Here is a 25331-nt window from a genome sequence, read left to right on the forward strand (position 1 = left end):
AAAAACCTACATATTGTGCAAGGGAAATCTTTTAAAACCAGAACATGATTGTCACTGGTTCTACAGTAAGCCATTGTAGGGAGTAATTTGTTCAGTTAGTGTAAAACTTAATACTGCTAGGGAAGTATGTTCCAATGAATCGGATATACTGTGTCTTTAGCATTTAAAGAGGAAAATTATGCTTATTATATAACAGAAGGTTTTGTTCACTTAATGCACATGCCACTTTTCCTTAAGCATTTGTTAGCAAAAATGTTAATAGGGTTCAGTGGCCTGCATGCCTGTGTTTTGTCCTGACACCTGGAAAGCATTTTGATTACCTGAGGTTTCCTTATCTATTGTGAATAGAATATGTAATCGGAGCAGGCAGCGGGATAACAAAGAGAAGGGAAAGGTAATATAATGAGCCCAGTGTGGCTCTCACTTAATGTTCCCATCCCACAAATATTTATGCACAAGTAGTATGAGGCTCTAACTAGTATAGTGCCAGGCACCACATGTACATGTAGTGAGAGATATTCTCTGCCTCCAAGAACTTAATCTAAGGTTCTGAAGACAGTGAAAAAAATCCCATTGATTTCGAAGGGTTATAGATCAAGCTTTAAATAGACCAGCACAGAAGCAGCATGGGAAGGGAAATACAGTTACAGAGAGGTGGAGAGACTAGCCCAAAGTCACCTAGAAATTTAGTGACAAAAGCAAAAACAAAACCAAGGTTTCATGCAAACCAATCCAGAGGCCGAAACATGGGGCTGTGCTGTGTCTTCTGTGATGGATCATTTGATTTAACCTTGGACCAATCCAGGATCAGATTCTGCAAACTCTTCCTCCCCTGAGTCACATAGTTAATCCTGTGGAGGTGCCAAGTCTGCCTGTGGGGAAGAAACACAGCTCATCTCTGTACAGATCATAGAAAATGAAGGTTGGAAGGGATCTCCAGAGGTCACGTCTAGTTCAACCCCCTGCTCAAAGCAGGACCAGCCCCAGCTAGGTTCTTCAAGCCAGGGCTTTGATGAGCCAGGCCTTAAAAACCTCCAAGGATGGAGATGGTGTGGATCTAGATTTGTCAACATACTTTGATTTAAGTTCTATACAATATTTTGAATAAATTGCAACATTTTAAAGAGGCTTATCCTAATCCATGCATGGGGACATACAGTATAGTCTTGTATATATGCATGTATGTGCCTGTGTCCATATTCTATATCCTGTATCATTCAAATTAGGAAAACCCATGAGAGAAAATCTAGCCTGCTGTCCCCCTCATCTTTGATGGCATGAATACCCAGGGCCTTCAAGATCAAAGTAAGCTGTACAGACAGCCAGGTGACAATGTACATGTTTGGAGAAGCTTCAGCCTGGAGATGATAGCCAAAGAACACAAACAGCTGTGGGCTGGGTAAATGGGTGAATAAATATTAAATACCAAAGGCAGTACTATGGGATGCTAGAAAGCCCACTTGTCAGCGCAAACCATTTCAGCATGCATGATTTGAGCTTTGCCTTTCTTAAAATTCTTAAGGTAGCATCTCAATATTGTATCCATCTGGAAAACCCCAAGCTGACACCGAATAGCAGGTGTTGGGGAAGGGTGTCCAGTGCACAGCATATTCCACATGCCTATACAATGCACCCTGATCCTGCAAAGGGCTGGAGACCCTTGCACGTGCACAGAGCTCCAGAGCTGTTATCAGCACTTATCAGGCTCATTGTAATCATCTCACTGCTGTTATCTTGTGTTCCCAGTTTGCTTGCTAAACTCCCACTGTTGTCTCTTGTCATATACATGCATTGTCATCTCTTTGCTTTTCATTCTGTTTGTGGAGGGGGCCTGGCATAATGAGCCTATGATTGAGGTCTTTGTGTGCTTTCATCATAAAAGAGGAAGATACCGTTGCATGATTGGGGGTTATTCTTTTTAAGTTAGCTTTCTTTTCTTAAACCAGAAGATATGCTTTTAAAGTTTGGCAACTAAAAAAGGCAGTCTAAATTTTTAAAAAATCCTCATTGACTGTAGCTGTATTTATTAATGAATGTGTTTATTTCTAAAGGAAATGCATGCCTGGACGTGAGATCTTAGGGACGTGTTTAAGGGAGGTTTGGTGCTGGTGTTTGGTTGCCAGGTTGGTTTGTTGACTACTTCCAGCTCAAAAAGGTGAGTGTTTACTCTGTGCTCAGTGAAAAGGGAAGTAGCAACTTGAGCTGTAATTGTGTGGCAATAGCTCCAGTAAACAGGCTTTGTAGGAAGATGCTATGTTGTCAGGGATGTTCCTTGGCTATAGCTGTCTCCATGGTTCTCATTTTCATTCTTCCTTTTTATGTTTGCTCTGTCAACAATGAACAATCAATTCAGGTAGCAAATTGTTTGGGTCTGTTTTTCTAAGAGAATTCAGCAGCCTAAATACAGGTGAAGAGCCTGACTCAAATCCCATTCAAGTCAATGGAATCTGATACAGAGACTGTAACATTTTGTTCTGTTTGTGTGCGGTGCCTAATCCAAAGGACCCCTGAGCCCTGTTTGGGACTGATGGGTACTGTCAAATTACAAATAATAAAAGAAAGAATGAAGTATACCAGGGCTAGCTGACCGGCAGCTTACTACGTGGCCCCTGGGCTCCTACCTGGCCTGCACTGCCCTCACTGCGGTGGCCAGGATCTCTGGGGCAGAGCTGTATGGAAGGAGGGGGCTTGGGGACTCTGCTGCCCATGAAGTAGGGGAGTTGCACTGTCCACACAGTGGCAGGGAACCTGGGAGGTCCCGTGGCATGCAACCCCTGGCCAGGCCACTGAGATGTTACAGCCCTGAAATATATGATTACTAATTAGATAAAGAGAGAGGCGAGGTGGAGTAATATGATCCTAGCAGTGGAAGTGAAGTTCTAATCCAAATTCTGACATCAACTCTCGCCAAGGCATTGTTGAAGTCCTGTAGCCTCATTCTAAAATAGGGGCAGTCGTACTTAATTGCTTGACTCGCAGGGGCCTGTGAAAATCATATGATTCTTATGGAGTCAGCATGGACAGTGGATGGTACACTGGGCTGGGAAACAGGAGACCTCACTTGTATGCTGCCTCTGATTTGCTTTGTAACCATAAGCAGTTCACCTTTCACTTTTGCTTCTTCCCCAACCCTTTGTCTGCCTTGTCTATTTAGACTGTACGCCCTTCTGCTCAGGGACTGTTTCTTAGTATGTTTGTACAGTGCCTTGTACAATGGATTCCCAGTCTCCCTTGCTACTTCAGGTTTTCACTGTACTACAAATAACTACTAAAACTAATTGTAGAGCAGTCTGGTGATAAAAAGATCTCAAATTAAGTATCCTTTTGTTTTAAAACTGTATATTTTTGTCCCCTCTGTAACTGTTTTCCTTGGGTTAAAAACCTTCTTTTTAGAAAACCCAAAAGATACCACATAATTGTTTTAATTAAAAATCAGTGCAAGTTAAGTTAATAGACTTCTGTTTGCACAGAGCATTTGTCTGTCTGAATATAACTCCTTACAAATCTTCATTCATTTATCCTATCGTGGCCAGAATTTCCTGACTCGAGGAGCTTACAGCTGTATTCAGGGAGAAGGAAAAATTGGTGCTTCTTTCCTGTTCCTGTTTGCATCCAGAAACTGCACTCGAAATGTACTGCATCCTGTTTTACTTCTGGCTTTTTATTGTTAAACAGACTTCCATTGTTTGACTTCTGGATTGCAAATTATCTTCCGTTGAAGAAAATCTGCCCGCTATTATGGAAAAAGTGGAATGGTATTGAGAGTGCATCGGTATTCATCATTGTAAAATATAGTAAAGGGTGAGTACTGTATGTTATCGGAGTTGTTGAAACTATGGGACGGCCATATAATGGGTAGAATGTAAGCCCTTGGGAGTCCTTGACAATTGCTAATGCAGCACTGATTTAATATACACTCTAAACCATGCATTAGTACGCATTCATTTCAAAAGGTTGTGATTTCTAAAAGGAACCCAGTGGACTTGTGTGTCACAGGTCCTACAATGTTAAAATTTGCTATTAATGGTGTAGCCTTGCTTATGACCTCAGCAGGGCTAATACTGCCCATGTTCTGGGGAACACTGGCCTTTGTGTCATGCAGTTCTGTTCCAAGCAGGGCTGCGTGACACCAGGGTGAGAACACCAGCCAACTGAAGCTCTCTTTATGCTAGCACGCCCATCCTTTCACACCCTCCCCACCCCCTTCAGCATATTAGCATCTGTGGGAAAAGAGCCAAAAAGTGCATCTCCCTGAGAGATGCAACCTCTCCTTCACAGGGAGTGATCTGATCAAATGAAATATGTTCACAGACTGAAGCATGCTGGATCCAGAGAAGGACAAGGGCAGAGGAGAAATCAGGGCAGAGATGCAAAGGGTCTGAGAAGGTGTTCAGTATCTCACGGACCAAAGTCTGAAGTTCAGATGACTCTTGCGAACACTGATTAGGTTGCACTGACACGCAGAGCGCTCAAATTCAGGTTGGCGGTACACCTCGTACACGCAGACACTTGGGTTTTTGTCTGTTTACCCGCTTTGCCAGGACCTGCAGCACTGACACTCCCACTGTTCTGCTTCCTTCTACTCCCCATTGAACTCATGACCCAAATTGCATGTTTAATGCCTTCTCACTTCTCCAGTCATTGAACTATTTGAGGCTGGCATCATTAAAAAAAACAAACCAACCCCTTCCCACCCCCCCCAAAGGCCAACCCTCAAAGAAACCCAGAATTCACACAGCACAGATCCAGAACAGCAAGGAAACAAACTGTAAAAGTTATTGTATTTAAACCAGGGAGATGAGTTTTATTGTTAGTAGTTGTCATAGCAACCTGATGTGCTGCAAAGTAATACATGCTGGGCGCACATTGTTACTGACTCTGACAAGTTCAAGGCTGGTGCCTTGCTGCTAAATCTTGTTGCCAAGGCAATGCAACATAAGGCTAGAGTCTAGAGAAATGAATACGGCAGACAACTCATGCCAGCAGGATCTATCTGATTGAAAGGGAAGTCTTAAAAGAAACGGTAACTTAAACAGAAGAGCTGAACAGGGAGAAGGGGGACACAGAGATGGGGAAGAGACTCCAAAGGAAAAATGGTGGGTTAATGCCAAGAAACAGGTAAAGAGAAACATTTGGTTTAAAAGAACTATTGCTGTTAAGAATGTCGTAGCTGGTGGTACTCTTAAAAATTGCACAGCACCGTTATTGTTAAGATGCCAAACTCATGAAATCATCACTCAGATTGACACTTGCTTTCATTGGGCAAAACTCCCATGACTTGAGTGTGTTTGTATCGAAAATGTGCTTGTCCCAAGGCATGTTTTACCAGGAAAAAAAATTATATTCTTAATCTGGAGTTGTCCTACACATTGGCAGCAGTAAATCCTCTGGAATAGCTTTGTTAAGTTTCAGTTTTGAGTTCTTTTTTCAGCCTTTTTGCCATGCTTAATGGCAAAATATTAGATAGAAAATATGACTGATTGGAAATTGGTCAGGTTCTGATTATAATTCATTGTGATGTGTTGCTAATGCTCTTGGCACTATACAGAGCAGGAGAAAAGATCGGTACCTGCCTTAAGGACTTTACAGTCAGCGTAGCTAAACACTCAAAAATAGCCCTGAAACATGACACATATCACTAATTTGAGATTTGAATATATGTATAAAACCTGATGCTAAGATACCACAATATAGCTGCTCCGGGAATATCTTAGTGATTTTAACTGATGGTGTTGGCTTATTTAGTAATTTGTGATGCATGGCATGTTACTATTTGTATGAGAGACATCTCTTCTGCTTTTTCTTACATCCCATGTATGTGGCATTCTCTTGGAACGTCCATGGTAAAAAGTGTCATGACGCAGTGTTCTTGTTTGAGGCATTTTCAGCTGAGCTCTGACCCCAGATTCACAATCGATCTCTCAGTGACATAATAATGGGATGTTGTGTGCCTCAAGACAATATTTGGCCCTTTGCCATTATTCATTTTCCTGAAATTTGCTGTGCATTATGGGGAAGTTGTTGGGTTTTCAAGTATTTTATGAGGTCTTTTTTTTTTAATAAGGGAAGAAATATGCATCTTTCTGTCAATTTATGAACTTTGCTAAATAAGACCCACCCATCACTCTTCATGTAAAAACAACTTTTTAAAAAATTTTATTCCTAATTACTCACTGAAATCTTATCTCAGGCTGACCTGTGGTCTCAGAAGTATTTGATGGTGGTATACCAAAAGTGGAATGGCCATGTTACCAGCTCTCTTCTTTTACAGCTGCTCTATTGCATTTAAAGTAACGTGCTCTCCTTCCCACTACAACTTTTCCTGTAAATGATTGCTGTAGCTTTCACAGGGGAGGTATATGATTGTAAATAGATGGGAAGATGATCCAGACAATTATGAATGGAAGGAGAGGGGTCCAGGAAAATGCTTTTATTAGGATATGATCTTCACTATGGAAAAGACTGTGACAACCCTTATCATCATTATTAAGATTGTCTCTGATTCTTAAATTAGAAAGCATACCATATTTTAGTCATTGCTGAATTGCTGTATTGGTGGCATCACAAATAGTGTTCCCCCTTTTATCCACGAGACAGCTTCAAGACAGCACCGAAGAGATTTACTTTCACAAAAGTCCTCAGGCAGTAAGCAAAACTATATGGGCAGGACAGTTATTTCCAACATGATACCATTACCATATATCGAAACTTAAACTTCAAATACATTTTAAATGAACAGATTTTGATTTTTCAAAACAGTACTAGGTTTAGAGTTGACTGGAATGGCATTGTATAAATACACAGGGTGGGATATTCAAAGATGCTAGCCTAAACCTCTTATACCCAAGTGAATGGTAGGAGGCTCCCTGCTTTCAATAGTAACAAAGGAAAGTCAAAATTAAATGCCTTTGACACTTTCCAGTCCCTGGACCTTTCCACTGTAGTGTAAATTATGTATTTTAAAATACTCACCTTGACCGAGTATTGTTAAAGTACAATTGTACTGCCTATACTAGAATGCTAATGTGTTTGCTAATATTCTAAAAATTCACCTTTTATCAGAATATTGGCAGTCCATAAACAGACAGTAATGTAGACAGCAGATGAGAAATTAAGACAGTGTTTTTAAATATCCAGTATTTTTCTGGGTTTTTAATTGTGATGCTCTTTTTCTCATATTTAAAAAAATTCAGTCCATGATGATGGCAAAAGGACCCCTAGAGTGGCAACACAATACTCAGCTACAGAAATTTGGTCTAATTAGTCATTTATTAAAGTTCGTAAAACTGTGCTACAGGTTTTGTTATTCCTTTTTAAAATATCTTTTCTCCTACAGAATGGAAACATTTTGAAAAAATAATTTATGCACAAATGCACCAAAACCTGGTCACTTGTGATACTCATCATATATCTGAAAGTTTAAACAAGTCAGACACACAAATGTGTTTCTACACAGGAGATGATTCACACTTTAATTCTTCCAGATGGTCCCCTTTGCCAGTCTTTGCGTATGGCTTCTGTGGAACGTAGCAAATGACTATAAGAGAATTATTAGGACTTGGCAAGATTTATTAACATTTCAGCTCAAAGCTGATGTCTCTGTCTCTAACGGATCTTTGTTATTTCCTCTGATAGAGCATGGCATGTATAGTGGCTCTTCAGCCTTGTATCAACAGAACCTCTTTTGATACAAATTGAAGTCGTACACAAAATATAACTGGTTTGGCGATGTGGCTTGCTAATACAGGCTGATTGTTGGGGAGCTTTTAAAAAATAAATATAAAGCATAAACTTAAAAAAAGTTAATGACTCATAACATCCAAAGCTAGTACTGGAAAGCTGGATACAAAAATGCAAGACGTGGTGAGCAATAGAATGATGTGTTGTGAGGAACTGAACAATTTGTTGTTATACTAAGTCAGTAAGAACATCCTGCGCTCAGCACCTCAGAACATCAGCCCATAGGTTTCTCTTGTTCAGGGATTCAAAGTCAGTGAAATTTTTATCCCAACGCTTTGCCTGTGGTTGCGCAGAACGTCTCTGGCAGAAACAGAAATAGAATCCACGTTTCTCAGCTCTATTCCAGTGTGTTAAGATTCTCCTCCCATTGCCATCAGAAACTGGAGCATGGAAAACCCTGGACATCACTGAAAAACCTCGGATTGGACATCCTACGTGCAGCTGGACCTGTTTGCTAGGCAGTGAGTTATATAGGACGGAAAGTATTTTTTGCTAGCATGTTTTGAATTATTTAATTGTTAAGTGCCATGGTTTAACCAAATGCATTGCCCACATGTTAAATTGGGAAGAACCAGTGCTGTCACCTTCGTGTTCTTAGATCCTGATTTCCCCTTTCCTGGAATATCCACTGCATTGGTGCAGGGAAGCCTCTGGAAAAGGTGGAGGGAACCTCTGGAGCCGTCTTGATGCCTGATGGGATCGAGGACTCTGCTGGACGATGGGAATTAATCAAGATAAGCACCGTGCAGCTCCTTTCTGGCCACTTTTTCAGTATAGGGATAAATTTATAGAGAGAAACCATATTCTGGCTCCGCAATATCAATCTCAGTCTACACCACACAGTCTAAGCTACATTCCAGAATATCTGCACAATTTCTTTGAACCTCCTCTAGCTAGTCAAAATGAAGTGCAGCTGAGAGAAACTAAGCAGTTTTTCTAGCCTGAAGAACAGTTTGATGTGCAAAGCCATTAAGTTCTCCTCCACATACCAGGTGCAGCTGGAAAGACCAGTTCCAGATAAGGATATCAACATTTAAAAATTGCCAGCAAGCTGTATCCTGGCCCCTTTACATCACTCTGGTGTTTTAAAGGGGAAGGACATGAGCCAGAACTTCCTATGTGAAAAAGTCTCCAAAATACAGAGAAGGAACTGAGCTGCAAGGCATGGAACTAGATTTAGATCTAGCCTTTTTTAATATTCAGGAAAGATTTTGGATCAGAGAGTCTGGTTTGGTTCAGTATAGATAGAGGGCCAGCCACTTGTCCAAATTTTCTCTTCCCTTCTAAAAATTACTGTACCGTCTTTAGTGCTGTTGCTCTTTTATGCATTACAGTACATTCCTTTTATTTCTGAGATGCATGTATACAGTTATAGAATAAAGTCTTGATAAAGTCTTGTTGAAGCTTTACTTCTCTGCTAGCGTACACAAGGCGTAAACTGCAGTCTTGTGCAGTACCATTTGGTGTCACCCTACTTCATACTTTTGGCACTGAGATCTAAATAAAGGTCACAGTTCAGCAAGGTATTTAAGCACATGTCTGGTCCCAGTGAAACCTTATTGGCACTGGCAAAACCCTTAAAGTTAGGCACATGCTTAAGTAACTAGCTAAATCCAGGCTCAAATGTTTAAGCATTGAGGATAAGTGCAGCAGTATAAGGAGAGGAAACCAGCTTAAACAAGAGTCCACAAATAGACATGCTGTAACTGGTTGATAGATAATCCTATGTATACATGCAACAAATCCACAATAGACTTCATTTTCCTGCTGAGAAAAACAAGGTCATTACTTCTTGGGAAAGCAGCGTTTTTTATCAAAGCCTATCCTGTAAAATAAGCAAGCAAACAAAAATGGTGTGTCTGTGTTTATGTATGTGTGTACGCGCGCGCGCGCACACACACACACACACGACACATGGCTTTGTGGCATGCGTTCATTTCCATTCTACTTTGTGGAAAGTGTGGGTAAAATCGTTATTGAAATAAAAGGGAGTTTTACTATTTAGTTTTAGTACAGCTAAAGTTTTTACCCTCAGAAGTGATAAAAGACAAGGTTATTTCAAAACCTGTTAGTTAGGTATTTGTCAAAAACAAAAGGTAAATCCATGCATGTGTGTTTTATTCTAATCAAAGATTAATATTTTTTTCTTGATAGTTTGCTAAATGAAAATGGACTAGATAACTCGGGTTGCATACACCCAGGTACCTCTATTGTAAACAATGGAACCACATTGTAAGGCCTTTTGTCTTCATCTCCTTTTAGCTAACCACCAGGAAATTCTGGATTTTCCTGAAAATTCCACTGCCTGTTTCTCTACAAATTATTGTCAGCTCTCTCCCCCATTAAATATAATTTATACATTTTTCTTAAATTTTTGCCAGATGGCTCCACGTGTGATGTTTTATAGCATATACGTTATTCTGTGTAAAACTCACATCTTAATGTCATGGTAAGTAATTTTTTTCCTCCCTTGCATTTTACTTATTCTTTGCTGAGTGACTATATCACTGAATTCTGGTGCATGGATTTATGTACCTCTTGCAAGCTGAAACAGTGCTGCTGTCAGAGTTTGCTTAGTCCTCAGAGTTCACTGATTATTGAGGCCGGGTTCTGTTCCCAGTGGGGAAAGGAATTATATCTGGTATGGTTAAAATATATTTTGAAAAATATGAATCTATTGTGTTTCGAGTCTCCTAGTACCATATCCCCATCTGTCTGTCTCTATTGAATTAGAACTAGATGGCTCTAGGGAAGAAAAGGACAATGTGTTTTAAGGACACATTGCCCTTTGCTTCCCTACCGACAGCAAGATGAAACTATTGCCCAATGACAGCCCAGAATCCTTTAAAAGTTATTTGCTGTGGAAAGGGTTGGCTCTAATCCAGCAAATCACTTAAGCACATGCTTAATTTTAAGTATATGAAGAGTTTCATTGACTTCTTGGGAACAACTTTGGATGGATTTTCTAAGTATGTGCTCAGCGACTCCTAAGAACAAGAGCTATATTACACTGAGCACATGCTTAAGTGCTTCATTGGGTTACAGCCAGAATGCTCAACACTTTGCAGAATAGAGTCATATTGGTCTATCCTGCACCTCTTGGAAGTTTGATGGCAAATCCTATTTGACTTCAGTGGTATATGACTGAGCTCTCACTGGCTGACTTTCAGTCAACTGAGAAAGAACTTACTCCTGGCATTAGCAGTCACTGAGCGTATCTACACGAGATGTTTACTGCAGAGTAGATCATTTAGCTCCACAGTAAATGTTTTGCGTCTACATGTGCAACCCTATTAGGCCACAGGAAACTAATAAACTTGGCAGCAGTGCAGAGGTAGATGCTGATGGGGCTGGCTGGGAGATGATGGTGCTTGTGTGGGGGCTGCCTGCCAGCTAGTCTTGAACTGGAGCACCCTTGTGCCCCAGCCAGCCCCTCTGCAGCACGTTGAGCTGGGTTGGAGCAGCTCCGGGCTGGCAGGCTGACCCCCAGGGTCTGCTGCCAGCTGGGGCTGCTCCAATGCGGTTGAACATGCTGCGGTTCCAGGTACATGTTCAAATGGCACTCCCAGGTGTGATAAACTCTGGTTCGATCTGCACCAGAGTTTATTGCTGCGTGCTAATAATGTGTGTAGACATGCTCACTGGGTATATACTGGGAAAATCTATCTACTGCCATTACTTGGAGTCTGGTTGAATATATGAAGCTTTTGAGATTCTGATGAGCTAAAAATCTTTTGCTGCAATTAGTAATTTTTAAAGAGGAAGCTTTGTTCCTTTTAGGGTACATTAGCAGTTTGTTAGTTTCCAACTGTTAAATAATTTAACATTTCTAAATTTTGTTTCTTCTTGTACATGGAAATCATACTAAAAGGAGGACCCTAGAAATATCAGTTGAGTTGCTTGGGAAATATCAGTGTGTATTTATTATCTGTTATTTGTATTATAATACCACCAAGCCCTGATCAAAAACCAGAAACCCATTTTGCTAAGCATGAGAAACAGAACAAAACAACAGTCCTTGCCTTGGAGAAATCACAAACTAAGTACTTTCTGCAGTCTATGTACTGCTATAAATTATATCAATGACAATAGAGTAGCCAGTGAAACTTTTCTTGGCTGTGAAATTAACATTCCAGACAATATATTTCAAATTTTTCAATGACTAGGGGAGCTGTGGCTTGGTTTTCTTAATCAATGACAAAAACATCCAATAGATGTCAATGCTGATTTTTTTTTTTTCTCTGTGCACAACCTTTGCATGATCTGTGAAACATGATCAGAGTTGACTTGCTCAAAAAAGTTTGTCATGGGTTGTAAAACACAGGTCCTGGGTGTGTAGACAGTTGCACTCAGGGAGACTTGTTGCTGAAGGAGGCAAATGCTGCTAACATCTGTGTACTTTGTCCAGTGTACATTAGTGGTTGTGGAGGGTAGCATTAGTCTACAACGTGGACCTGTACAAGTGTACTGGGTGTGAAACTCTTAGAAAGCCATTGAACCAAGATACATTCCTTGCCCTGCCCATGACCCTATACACCAGTATTTTAGCATTCATCTTCCTGACCCACCTTTCAACTGCAGTTGTGATAAATGTTCCCTGGGCACTCTGTGCCCCAGGTGCAGCACTAGACATGACACAACCTGACTATGGGTGTTGCTCTGTTTAGAATCACTGCTATCTGCTGAGAGTATTTCATAATAGGCAATGGAGGGTTTTCACTATTCTAAGCTGCTATGAATTTTAGTCTGAGTTTAGACGATGCTAAACTGATAAATAGGGATTTCTTGGTGCAAAAAAAATGTACTCTGCTCCTAATGCCAATAAGAGGCATGGATTAGAGATGTCCTTTAAAAATGTGCTTTAAACAGGATTTTTTGGGGCCAAAAATAACTAGTCTTTTGCTCACATTATTAGAAGAACAGGATGTTCTTTCCTTCCCTGAAGGGACAAGGAGGAAATGAGAACTTTATTTTTTCATGATATGAACAACTATTCTTCTGGGCCAGTTCTGTAGATAAATGGCACTGATATTTCCAGTCTTGGTATCCTAGTCTCCAGGGGCCTCATTCTGTTTCCATTCCTAGTGATATTACACCAGTGTAATTCCCCTTAACCTCAAAGGAATTACTTCTCATTTGCACCAGTCAGCTATGAGGGTAAAAGTATAATAAAGGCAGCCTCCAGAGAGGAGCAGAGAAGAGAATGCTGAATAACCATCCTGTTTCACATGAGTAAAATGCAATTGATAGACTTTAGTGAGGGCAGAAAGCATCCTTTCCTGTCCTCTTTGCCCAAAGGAAAGGGTCTGTGGTTTGGAGGAAATGCAAACGTAATGAGCTGTACATTTGTGCTTTATTATACTAGAGTTTGTCAGGAAACACTTAGGACTTGAATCAGGAAAAACTAAATTATCTCTCTCTGGTACTTATACATATCCCATTACCATGGTATCTGTGGACCTTGTAATCTTTAATGCATTTACCCTCATAACAACCCAGAACGAAATCTGGACTCTGAAGAAACATGGGAGCAAAGAGAAGAGCCTGAGCAACAAATTCCAGAGTCAAAGAAACTTGATGAGTCGTGTTCCCAAATAGGTCTCTCTCTTGTAAAACAAGGTGTTCAGATACCTTCATTCATTTTGTGGCAGAAAGTCATCAGAAGAGAAGCAGTCCTTCAAGTAAGTAGGTCTCAAATCATGCCGTTTTAGAAATTGTGGTGTTGCTTCTAATTCATATATGGAAGTCTTTGGGGAATGCGTGCAGTGACGCAATATGTTCTTTTTGTGTGGAATTCCACTTAATAATATTGCATTATGTGTAATTTCCAAATGATCACCCTGTGTAGTCCATCTAGCATGTATTACAGTAATCCATTCTCAAGGTAGTAAAGGCATAGATCATTGTGACAAGGTCTCACACAGGATGAAAGAGGGTTGCATACTTCCCACCAGGCGCAGATGAAAAAAAAAACTAATCTTGGCAACAGCTACTTGCTGCTCTGGTGCCTAGGGTGTCTAATACCCTGCTTCAAACAAATTTAATCCTCATTTGGCGAATAGAAGATGCAGTGGTTTGTAGATATTTGGTGCTCACCCCTGGAAGATGTCTTTCATAACCACCTGGAGGCGCCTGCCTATATACTGGTCTATATGACCATTAGTAATGATGTCAGGAGAGAGATTGTGCCTGGAGAGCTTATAAGGTCATTTGCAGAGTGAGGACATACAGTGCCATTACTGTTTGGCACTTTGCCGTACAGCTCTCAAAGCTGTAATGACTACAAAAGAAACCAAAAAAACAGAAGAGGTGGACAGAGGACATAATGCCCTTGATTGAAAAAAGAGGCACCCAGGAAACACTATGGTACCTTTTTTTTTTTTTAATAGAGCAAAGTAATTTGGCAAGCATGTCCCCCGAGCTGCCTCCTAAAACACAGCTGTGAGAGGAATTATCCAATTCTTTGCTGAAGTAACTCCTTTTAAAAAAAACCATGTAGGTCATTAAAGTGCTAATAAAAAAATTGACGAATCTCTGAGCACTGCTCTGATTATCTGTCCATGGGGAATGAAGAACTCATTAACATGAACTCCTTGCCACTCCCTCCTCCTTTTCTGGAGCTTGGCATAAAGCATGGAAGCAAATGTCTGCGGCCTGGCCAAGTTTCTAATGAATAGCTCAGCTAGGTCCACTGATTAGACATGTGGTCTTGACAGTGTGAAATAGGTTGCACACCACAAAGTGATGGGTTATTCCACTGAATCAGGTCCCAAGAAAAGTTGACATTCTAATTGTTTCTTGGATTTGGGAAAGGAGAGTCACACCTGAAGGAACAACATAGCTGCATTTATGTGTTAAGGCTTTTTTTAATTCTGTGCTGATGCCCTGCTATATCAGCCAAGAGTGGTTTTGATTTAACTTGTCAAGTTTATTGAACTCTGACATAGTCTGAACCTGAAAGAAGAACAGTTGTGGCTGGAAGAATCTATTACCAGTTCCTACTAGTCCAGATCAATTTGTTGCATTTCCCACACAACTCACGCAATCATTTTTCATGGTATGATTCATCCATTACATATAACCTGCAACTGGACATCTTATCATCTTAGGATGCATAATATGAACCCTTGAACCTGGATGAAGCCAAATCTAGGTAGTCAACAGTAGCCAATAGCAAAAAGAGAAAAACCACCAAAAGTAATTATGAAATACTCTCTCATGCAAGGAAGTTTCTTTCTAATCCTACGTATGTCCTGAATCATGGTGATTGATTGTCCTTGTGATTTTCTGCGCACTAGTGTGCATCTGCAAAGACAATTCTTATGCATAGGAAATTAAATTCACTATACAGTAAAAGCAAAGCAAGGACCTCCAAAGTATTACAGCCCTCTTACGTGGCTTGATCAAGGTTGCACAGGCACAGCCATCTTTGTCTAACTTGGAACAGGATCTGAATCCCAGTCCACTCCCTTCATCATGCAGTCATCCTAACTCTCCTAGTCGAGACTGAATTTTTGCATTTCTTGACTTTTTCCAGTTCAAAGTTGGATGCTTAATATTTATCAGCATTGGGTATGACACTTTATATCTTGATTAAAAAGGCAGAATAAAGAAGAGGAAAGAAAAATCCAAACTACATCACATGCAATTTCTTCATTTTACAGTGCATGACTATATGAGTATGCAACCAACCCCCCAACGCGCGCACACAGACACTACTTCAAAAGTCATGGAACAGCAGCAGTCAAATATAGCAGATGTATACCTGTAATGTGATGGATAGATATTTTGGTGGGGTTGCATTTTCAATCCAGGTCTTCAGTGACTTTTAAATTGCTTCTAATGCTAACATTTAAGTGTTTTATGTTAAAATATTAGATAAGTAAAGTTATTTTGAAGCATTTTTCCAACTTCTGTCTTTTCAATTAATGTGCTTGTATGTCGTCATTATTGCAATATCTGAGTATCTCTTTGAGAACCAGCTATATGTGAAGCTAGTTTTAATGCCACTTCCTACAAGCAGTCACTCCTACTGTGAGCAATTTTACACATCATAGCTTGATTGCTATGGTCATGTTTGTGTTTGCAAGAGCAAGGACTGGCCCATTTTGAGTGTTCCATGTGAAAAATAGTATTTTGTAAAGAAGGAGAGAGTATATTTTTCTAAGACTTGCATGGCTCCAAAGTGGTGGGGTGAATGTTCTTCAAGCTTAGAGGAAAGCATAGACAAGATGAGCCTGGAAGCAGAACATTTGAGAAAGTAACAAGCAACTAAAAAGAGGGTTCTAGCATGTTATATTGTCATATTACCTGTAAAAGCTTTTGCTTTTGCTATATATGACCTATACAAGATTTTGCTTTTGTAGGTGTATAAAGATAATATTCAGTACACACATTACACTCTTAACAATTGCCCCTGTGTTTTTCCCCACAGTCTCTCCACTTTTGGTGTAAGAACCTTCTTCTCTACTGTTCAAACCATCTGGAGCTGCCTTCTGCCATCTTTAGCTTCATCAGTTCTCTATCTTTTTTCAAATTTCACCTCAAAACTGATCCCTCCCTCCCCCCATGTCATAATTTCTTTCCCTATTATCATGTAACACACATTGCAAATCACACTTTTATTATACCACGTAACTATTTTTATCTCTGCCTTACACCTTCATTTTCTCAAGGCAGTACTTTCAGGAGGAAGCTGCTACTTCATGTGCAGTTTTTTATTATTTCCTAGTCCTGCATTGCAGTGTCACTGTTCTTTACCCAGATGAGGTTCTTTGGGTAGAGGTGCTATCTTTTATTAGATCAACTAAATAGTTGGAAAAATTGTTCTTTGCATGCTTTTGGGCACAAACGCCCTTCTTTAGGCAGAGGGAAATGTTCTTTACCCACATGCATGTGCTTAACTAGCAATGAGGGGAAGGAAAATATCCATGGCACCAGGGCTGGACACAGGCATGGGCGAACTGGACCTAGACAGAAAGGGAGCCCAAAAATGGTAATTTTTTTCCGATTGTCTGATTATTATTATCATTATCTCTGGCCAAGGGGGCCTGATACTAAAAGTTCACCAGGCTCGCAGACGCAAGTTACAAGACACTATTTTTGTAACATCTTTATCTGATACCTCATGCAATGAGGGGTCAGATTGTCACCCAATTTCCCATTTTGGAAGCTGTGTACAGCTGTGCACTTGTGATGATCACAGCTATAAACTGCTTTTTTGTGTCCGGATCAGGTGAAAACTGTCACTTCTGTCTGCATGTCTGGAGTCTAGGTACATCACTGCATGGCACATACACGGCAGCATGAAGGCTGAGTGACCGTGCAGGCTGGGGGACACAGTGACTCCCCACAGGAGGCAGTGGCGTGGTGGTGGCAGTGGCGAGCAGGGAGCTCCTGCAAGTGGCTGCAGTGGTGTTGGTGGCAGCAACGAGCAAGGAGCTCCTGCAGGCGGCGGCTACAAGCAGGGAGCTCCCGCAGGTGGCTGTTGCGGTGTTGGTGGCAGCGGTGAGTGGGGAGCTCCTGCAAGCAGTGGCAGCACAGCAGCGGTGAGCAGGGAGCTCCCACAGGCAGTGGCATGGTGGTGGTAAGCAAGGAGCTCCTGCAGGTGGCCATAGCGGTGTTGGTGGCAGTGGTGAGGGGGGAGCTCCTGCAAGCAGTGGCGGCACAGCAGCAGCGAGCAGGGAGTTCCCTCAGGTGGCTGCAGCGGTGTTGACGGTGGCAGCTAGCGAGGAGCTCCCACAGGTGGTGGCATGGTGGTGGTGAGCAGGGAGCTCCCTCAGGTGGCTGCAGGGGTGTTGGTGGTGAGTGCTGAGCTCCTGCAGATGGCCGCAGCTGCGTTGGCCATGGCTGCGAGCGGGGAGCTCCCACAGGTGGTGGCATGGTGGTGGTGAGCAGGGAGCTCCTGCAGGTGGCCATGGCAGTGTTGGCAGTGGCAGCGAGCGAGGAGCTTCCACAGGTGGTGGCATGGTGGCAGTGACCAGGGAGCTCCTGCAGGTGGCCATGGCCGTGTTGGTGGCAGTGGCAAGTGGGGAGCTCCTACAGGTAGCGGCGGCACAGCGGCATGGTGGCGGTGAGCAGGGAGCTCCCACAGGTGGCTGTGGCGGTGTTGATGGTGGCAGCGAGCGGGGAGCTTCCCACTCCTGGCACGGTGAGACAGGGAGTGGGTGGTGAGCGCCAACTGGCGGTCCGCAACCACTCGCAGATGCCACCAGTGGCGGCGGTGGTGGCCAGTGGCAATCAAGAACTGTCCAAAGACGCTGCCGGTGCTGTTGGTGGTGGGGTCGCGAGTGGCGACCGCCCGCAGTGTCTTCAGTGCTATTCGCAGGGGGTGCACCGCCAATCTCAGGGCGTGCATGTGCCCCTGCGTGCACCCCCGCCGTGTTGCCAATGCGCGGCTGCTTTGTGAGGGGGTTGCAAAAGTTGATTGGAAGGGTTGTTTCAGAAATGGCGCCGCGGTACACCTTTTCATAGCAGACTGTGCCTGAAGAAGGGCACCTGTGCCGGAAAGCTCGCAAAGAGCAATTTTCCAAACTATTTTGTGGCTCTAATAAAAGGTCGCCCTGCTGCCCAAAGAACCTTGGCAGCTTTTCATGGAGCGGGGCTCCCTGACTTCAATGTTAACCTGTTTTTCCTCAGTGGATGGTGGTGTTTGGGGAGGGGAAGGTCAGAAGGGCGCTGGCTTTGGGGAAGAATGATGTAGCTTTAAGAAAAAATCGCGGCCAGCGCCTAGCGGTCATGCCGCGCCTCTCCGGCGAGCAGCGCACACACTCCGCCGGGCTCCCGCGCGAGCTGTGCTGCAGTGTGCGCGCGTGCAGCACTGCAGAGCCCGCGCCCGGAGCCGCACGCACCGCGCGGGCAGCCGCGCTGCGGGGTAAGCGGGGATATTGCGTGCGTTTTCTGTTTAACATCGGGCCAAAATTAAAGGGGGACTGGCGCAGGGTTGCGGGGGGTATGTTTGCAAGCCGTTGGGCGGGAAGGCTGCTTTGTGAATCCCCCTGCTGAAGAGAGGATCGTATGTGGGGGGGATTTGACATCCCGCCGTGATGGAGCGGGTTAGACCCCGCAGCCCGAACCCCGTGAGGAGGGAATGGCTGCAGGGGAGGCTCGACTTGGATGTGGCAGCAGGTGGGGAGAGCCCTGAGGGGTGGTGGTGGCTCCCGCCTCAGCGCTGAGGCGATGGGGGGAGGGGAGGAGCCCCCCCATCAGCAGAGCTTGGAACGCGGCCGACCGTTGGCGGGGGGCGTGGCCAACGGGCGGGGGGCGCGGCCGACCGTTGGCGGGGGGCGTGGCCAACCGCCGGGGCAGGGGGCGGGGCTTCCTGCCCCCCCGCAGGCGCCGCGAGGGAGGCACAAAGGAGCCCGCGGGGAGGTGAGTTCGCGTCTGGGCCCCGCCTCGACATGTCCGGCCTCCGGGGCCTGGCCCGCACGGGTGCCGCGGGGCGGGGAGTTGGTAGTGGGGGGCGCATCTGCGTGGACAGATGTGGTCTCTGATTAAAATCACTCAGGTGGGGGAAAAATTGTTCTTTGCCAGCTTTAGGGGACTGCAGCCAGCACGCCTGGGTCTGACAGGGTGGAGGTTGTAGCCGGGGTGGTCTAAGGATCTAGGCAGACAAGGTATTTGGGGGGGAAAGGTGATATCTTGTATTAGACCAACTCAGTAGTTGGAAAAAAATTGTTTTTTGCAAGCCTTAGGGGATAAACCAGGCTGCAACCTACGAGCCTGGGCCTGACCGGGGTGGAGGTTGTAGCCGGGGCGGTCTAAGGATCTAAGTAGACAAGGTTTTTTGAGGGTCAAAGTGATATCTTGTATTAGACCGACTCTGTAGTTGGAAAATTTGTTCTTTGCAAGCTTTCAGATACAAATCAGGCTGCAACCAGCAAGCCCGGGTCTGATGGGGTTGCCTAAGGATATAGGCAGACAAGGGTTGTTTTTTTGGGTAGATGTGATATCTTATTAGAACAACTCTGTAGTTGGAAAAATCGTTCTTTGGGAGCTGTCGGGGACAAAGGCTACAACCAACAAGGCCAATGTCTGACTGGGGGTGTAGGTAGTAGCCAGGGTGGTCTAAGGATGTAGGCAGACAAGGTTTTTTGGGGGGCAGTAAATGTGATATCTTTCATTAGATCAACTCAGATAGTTGGAAAAACTGTTCTTTGCAAGCTTTTGGGTATAAATACCCTTTGTCGAGCTGAGGAAGCATCTGCAGTGGGTCTGCACAGGGGTTTTTCCCACTGCTGTAGCATTTAAGGGCTCAGACATTTTTCTTCAGTGGCCCAATAGCTTCTCACGCTCCTTTCCTCCAATAATGGCTTTGGGGTCAGTGGTTGTAGCCACGTTGGTCTAAGGGGATAGGCCGACAAGGTTCTTTGGGTGGATGTGAAATCTGTCATTAGACCAATTAAATGTAGTTGATCTAGCACCTTTGTGAGTCTGGTTCAGCTGTCAGCTTCCACAACATCTGGTGGCAACGAGTTGCCCACTTCTGTTACACGCTGGGTGGAAAAGACTGCCTTGTCCGAGTCAAAAGCTTGCTACCTACTCATTTCATTTTGCGATCCCTGAGTTTTCAAATCTGTTTGTAAAACCGTGGAGTGGGTGTGTATAAAATGAAACCTTGAAAATAACTCTATTGCTGAGCTACCTTGGGTCCACTAAGAAGCTTAGAAGATGTGTGCACGTGCAAAACTTTCTAAACCAGTGTCCAAAAGTGCAGTGTAGATTTGATTGCTTAAATCTGTACGTTGCCAGCTGTGTCCTTGGAATGGCAGACAGCTTAAAAATTCAGTTTTGTGCCATATCCCATACTGCTTTCCCATAGTATTTGAGTGCCGTCCAATAGTGCGTTGACGTGACTAACATCTGTCATGCGTGGCTCGTTCCTACCTTTCTTCTTGCCCCGGGGGGTTAGCTGTGTGTGTGTAGCATAGCATTTTGTTTTGATAGTGCTGTTTGGTTTGGTGTGGTTTGTTCTCCTTTTCTCTGTGTATGTGTGTCTAAATAGTAGAAGAAGCAAAATGTATAAAACATGGCTGTCATTCTGCATCTTTGGATAATTTAACGTTATGCTGAGATCATTGAATGCCTTGAATATAAGGACCAGGTCATTGGAAGTTTTTAAATAGTTAGACAAACATTGTTAAAGATGGTTTGGACAGGGAGGATCCTGCCTTGAGCAGGGTTTTGTGTACGGTCAGTCCCCTCCTGCCCTATTTTGCTGTGATTTGTGAGTTTGGACTTGGCTCAGGATTCCCTGGGAAGGGAGTGTAGAGTATTGCTAAACCGCTGACTTGACCAGTTGTGGGTGTGTACTTTCAAGCAACAGAGAATGGAGAGCTTTCAGATGTTACAGAACATCTCCAATAAAAGTGCTGCTGCTTTCTTGCAGATTCTCCTATGTCAGTTTTGTCCAAGCACTGGGCAAATGTAGGGGAAGAGGTAGAGTTGTACGCTACCTTCATGTGAGTCCATTCTGTGTTACCTGTTCCTCTAATGGCTGTGTGTAATGTTGAATGGGAGCTGGAGAGAGATTTTGTTCTTGTGGCCTCTACAAGAGAAGGGACCTTATAGGTGTGGCATAGTTTCTCACTGCTGTTCTTTGGAGGCAGCCAGGAAGGAAGAGTTCAAGTCATTTTAGCAAGTTCCCTGGGTGGTATTTGTTGCTGTGACAATCAACAAGGGAAGGCTCGGGCTGAGACTCTCATGATGTATCCAGTACTTCATGAGGGGTTTAAGACATCAGATTCCAGGATTACAGGCAGGTTCACTGGCATTGCTTGGGGAGTGGATGCATGCTGTTTGAGAAGCCTTTCTGACATTTTCAGCAAAATAAGCTGATGGTGCTCTGCAGCCTTTGGTGCTGGATTCATAATACCCCCTAGCTTTTATCATCAGCTGCTTCAGTGTTTTACAAAAAAAGTTGGTATCATTATTCTTACTTTACAGATGGGGAAAGCAACACACAAAGCCTGGCTGTGACTTATTTAAGGCTGCCCAGCTGGCCAGCAGTAAGGTCATTGATCCAAGTGCTGCATCCCATAGTGAACTGTAGGCTCTCAAAAGTAGTTAAATAGCTTACTACCACCATGGGATGTGTTAATGAGGACTGATAGGAAGGGTCTCTTGACAGATCGTTGTATAGTTCAAAACAGAAAACTTTTTAGATTTTAACCTATGTGCTTCAGCCCTTGATTTCTGTCCCTGCACTTGAGTCACTGCCCTTTTCTTCACCTAGTAAGGGTGTTGGAAGGCCAAGGGGATCTGTGTGAGCAAAGGGGAGGGAAAAGCTATTTAGGAGCCAGCTTTTCAGAGAATAAAGCTAGTGCGCAATGATGATTCCTCTGGGCAGGGCAAATACAGGGCCCATCTTTAAGAAAAGGAAGGTTCTGGCAAACTACAAACCGGTCAGCCTTACTTCAGTTCCTGGAAAAATCATGGAGCAAGTCCTCAAGGAATGCATTTCTAAGCACTTGGAGGAGAAAGTGATTAGTAACAGTCAGCATGGCTTTGCCAAGGGGAAGTCATGCGTGACCAACATGACTGCCTTCTATGAGATGACTGGCTCTGTGAATGTGGGAAGAGCAGTGGACTTGACTCTACCTTGACTTTAGCAAAGCTTTTGATAGAGTTTCCCACAACATTCTCTCAGGCAAGCTAGGGAAGTACAGATTGGATGAGTGGAGTGTAAGGTGGTTAGAAAACTGGCTGGATGGTCAGGCTCAGAGGGTTATAATCAATGGCTTGATGTCTAGTTGGCATGCAGTATCAAGTGGAGTGCCCCAGGGATCAGTCCTAGGGCCAGTTTTGTTCATGTCTTCATCAGTGACCTGGAAGATGGGATGCAGTGCAAGTTTTCAGATGATACCAAGTTGGGGGAATAGTAGATGCAATGTAGGGTAATGTTAGGATTCAGGGAGACCTTGACAGGTCTTTCTGAATTGGAGGATTGGATTGAAAGAGATCTCCTGAGGTTCAGTAGGGAGAAGTGCAAAGTCCTGCATTTAGGATGAAACAGTCCCAGGAGCTGGTACAGGCTGGGCACTGACTGGCTAAGCAGCAGCTCTGCAGAAAATGACCTGTGGGTTATAGTAGATAATAAGCTGAATAGGAGCCAACAGCGTGCCCTTGTAGTGAAGAGGGCTAATGGCATTCTGGGCTGCATTAATAGAAGTCGAGGGAAGTGATTCTTCCCCTCTGTTCTGCACTGGTGAGGCCACATCTAGAGTCCCGTATCCAGTTTTGGGCCCCCACTACACAAAGGATGTGGACAAATTGGACAGAGTCCAGTGGAGGGTAGCTAAAATGGTTTGGGGCTGGGGGATTTGACTTGTGAGGAAAGGCAGAGGAAACTGGGCTTGCTTAGTTTAGACAAGAGAAGACTGAGGAGGGATTTCATAGCTGCCTTCAACTGCCTGAAAGGGGTTCCAAAGAGGACAGACCTAGACTGTTTCAGTAGTGGCAGATGACAGAACAAGGAGCAATGGTCTCCAGTTGCAGCAAGGAAAGTGTAGGTTGGATATTAGGAAGAACCTTCCCACAAGGAGGGTAGTAAAGCACTGGAACAGGTCACCCAGAGAGGTGATGGAGTCTCCATCCTTGGAGGTTTTTAAGATCTGGTTGGACAGAGCTTTGGCTGGGATGATCTAGTTGGGAATGGTCCTACTTGGAGCAGGGGGTTGGACTAGATGGGCTCATGACATCCCTCCCAACCCTAATTTTCTATGATTCTGATCCCCAGTTTGTGACTGGTTGGTGTAGTACTGCTGTCCTTTTGCACACTTCAGAATTTAATAGAATCTTACTTTTTACCATCCAGTCACTGGTCTTACTTGCTGAGGATGCTGATCACTGCTATAATGGTGGTGGGGAATGTGGCTTGGTTGTTATGTTCTCTGTTATTCTGTAGTCCAAAAAGCATGTGAGCTGTGCTCAATTTTTGAAGAGAATATGGAGAAGTTAGGGTCCAAATGTGGGCAACAGAAATAATAAAAGGCTTGAAAGGCAAGCTGTATGAGGAGTGATGGAAGAAATAGGCACGTTCAGCTTGTGGAAAAGGCAGTTTTAATGGGGAATATGATAGCAGTTTTCAAATATCTGAAGGGCTGCCATAAAGAGGAAGAACACCTTTTCTCTCCCACTGCAGAGAGCAGAACACACAGCAGTGGCTAGAAATTGCAGCAAAGCAGGTTTAAATTGGGCATCTGGAAAAATTTCTTTACTGTTAGAACAGCGAGGCAAGGGAATAAACTGTCTCTGGAAGTTGTGGAATTTCCTTCATTGGAAGTTTTCAGTAAGAGGTTGGAATAAGCATTGCCTGGCGATGATTGATTTAGGAGAAGCAATGCCTGAAGTGTGCTATGAAGAGCAAGAGTTGGGAGCCCCCTCTCTCCCCCAGTGTGCATGCACACACACTCACTGCTGGGAGCTCATGAGAAGAGCTGTGCAGCCCAGAGCAGGTAGAAAGTCAAGAGGACAGTGTTCAGCAGCAGGAAAATGAAGTGGAGCTCTACAACCAGCTTAGTTAGGAAAGAAGATTAAAGGAGCTGGGATAAGTTTGTGGAGGGGATCATATGACAGATAGGAGTGTTCTGGCTCTCCAGTTAGGTTGTGTGATATGTAATGCTTTTTGCCGTCCCCATGTTGTAGAGCAGGAAGATGATTTTGGTTTTTTTCCTTGCCTCTGGGCTTTGCTGGTTGCCACATGGGGCTGGGAATGATTTTTTTTCTCCCTTTGCTGCAGGTATCAGGATCCTTTTTCTTTTTCTTCCCCTACCCACTCCTCCCATTGTCCTTGGAAGCACTGGGTTTGGCTGCAGCCAGGAGTGAGGACTTTGCCTGGGATATGTCAGTGCTTCTGCTGGGACTAATGAACTCCTAGTTTCTTGGTTAGAGGGTCTTGGTCCTCTGCTTATGGTTATACCAGTAACCACATTTGGGATCCAGAAGGAATTATTTCCCCCACTGTCAGATCAGCATCAACCTTGAGGATTTTTGCCTTTCTCAGTAGCAGGGGACACAGTCTGCTTCCTTGGGGTCTCAGATGTATTTTAGAGTACTGTTGCCCTTTAGTGGCAGGACTTCTGACACTTCCTTTGTCTCTTGCTTTACTGGTGGCTATTTAGGCTGTTCTTGGCATTTTGGGGCAGTGTGCCTGGTAGTAGTGTGACAAGGTTTTTCCTTTAGTTTTAGCAATAGTTAGGCAGGCACTTGTTCAGGATAGTTTACATAGGGATGCTCCTGCATTGAGCAGAGGGTTGGATGAGATTAACCTCCAGCTATAATTTTCTGTGATTCTAAAAGATGGTGTGTAGCTACCCGAATGTGAAACCAGTTTCTGACCTGAAAAAAATTAGCTTCTACTATATACTAACATGAAGCTAAGAGACTGGAGGTAAAGTAAAATAAATATTGAATTTACTTTTTAAAAATTACCACAAACTTCTTCACTTGGGTTGTTTTTGTTTTTTGGGGTTTTTTTTTTTTTTTTTTTAAAGGTAATATGATTCCAACCTTTTTCCTTTATAATGCCTATCTGCATGGATCAGTTTACAGGATTGGGGCCTAAAGTAAAAATATGAAACTTCCGGATCTTT

The 25331-nt window shown here is 43.6% G+C and overlaps 1 protein-coding gene across 7 annotated transcripts in view; it reads left to right on the plus strand.

The window, feature by feature from the left end:
• Positions 1-4975: 4975 nt before the first annotated feature.
• Positions 4976-25331, plus strand: part of ADD3 (adducin 3) — a 184050-nt gene continuing 163694 nt past the window's right edge. For 2 of the 7 annotated variants that reach the window (XM_019502784.1, XM_019502781.1), the window contains exon 1: positions 4976-5118. The gene's annotated coding sequence lies outside the window, so the exon portion shown is untranslated. Of the gene's footprint in view, positions 5119-18527; positions 18614-19085; positions 19111-25331 lie in introns of those variants that run through there. The other 5 variants (XM_019502782.1, XM_019502779.1, XM_019502785.1 and 2 more) reach the window with 4 other exon arrangements.

Source organism: Gavialis gangeticus, unplaced genomic scaffold (genome assembly GCF_001723915.1).
Source record: "Gavialis gangeticus isolate Ggan-Ray unplaced genomic scaffold, GavGan_comp1, whole genome shotgun sequence".
Lineage (NCBI taxonomy): Eukaryota > Metazoa > Chordata > Crocodylia > Gavialidae > Gavialis > Gavialis gangeticus.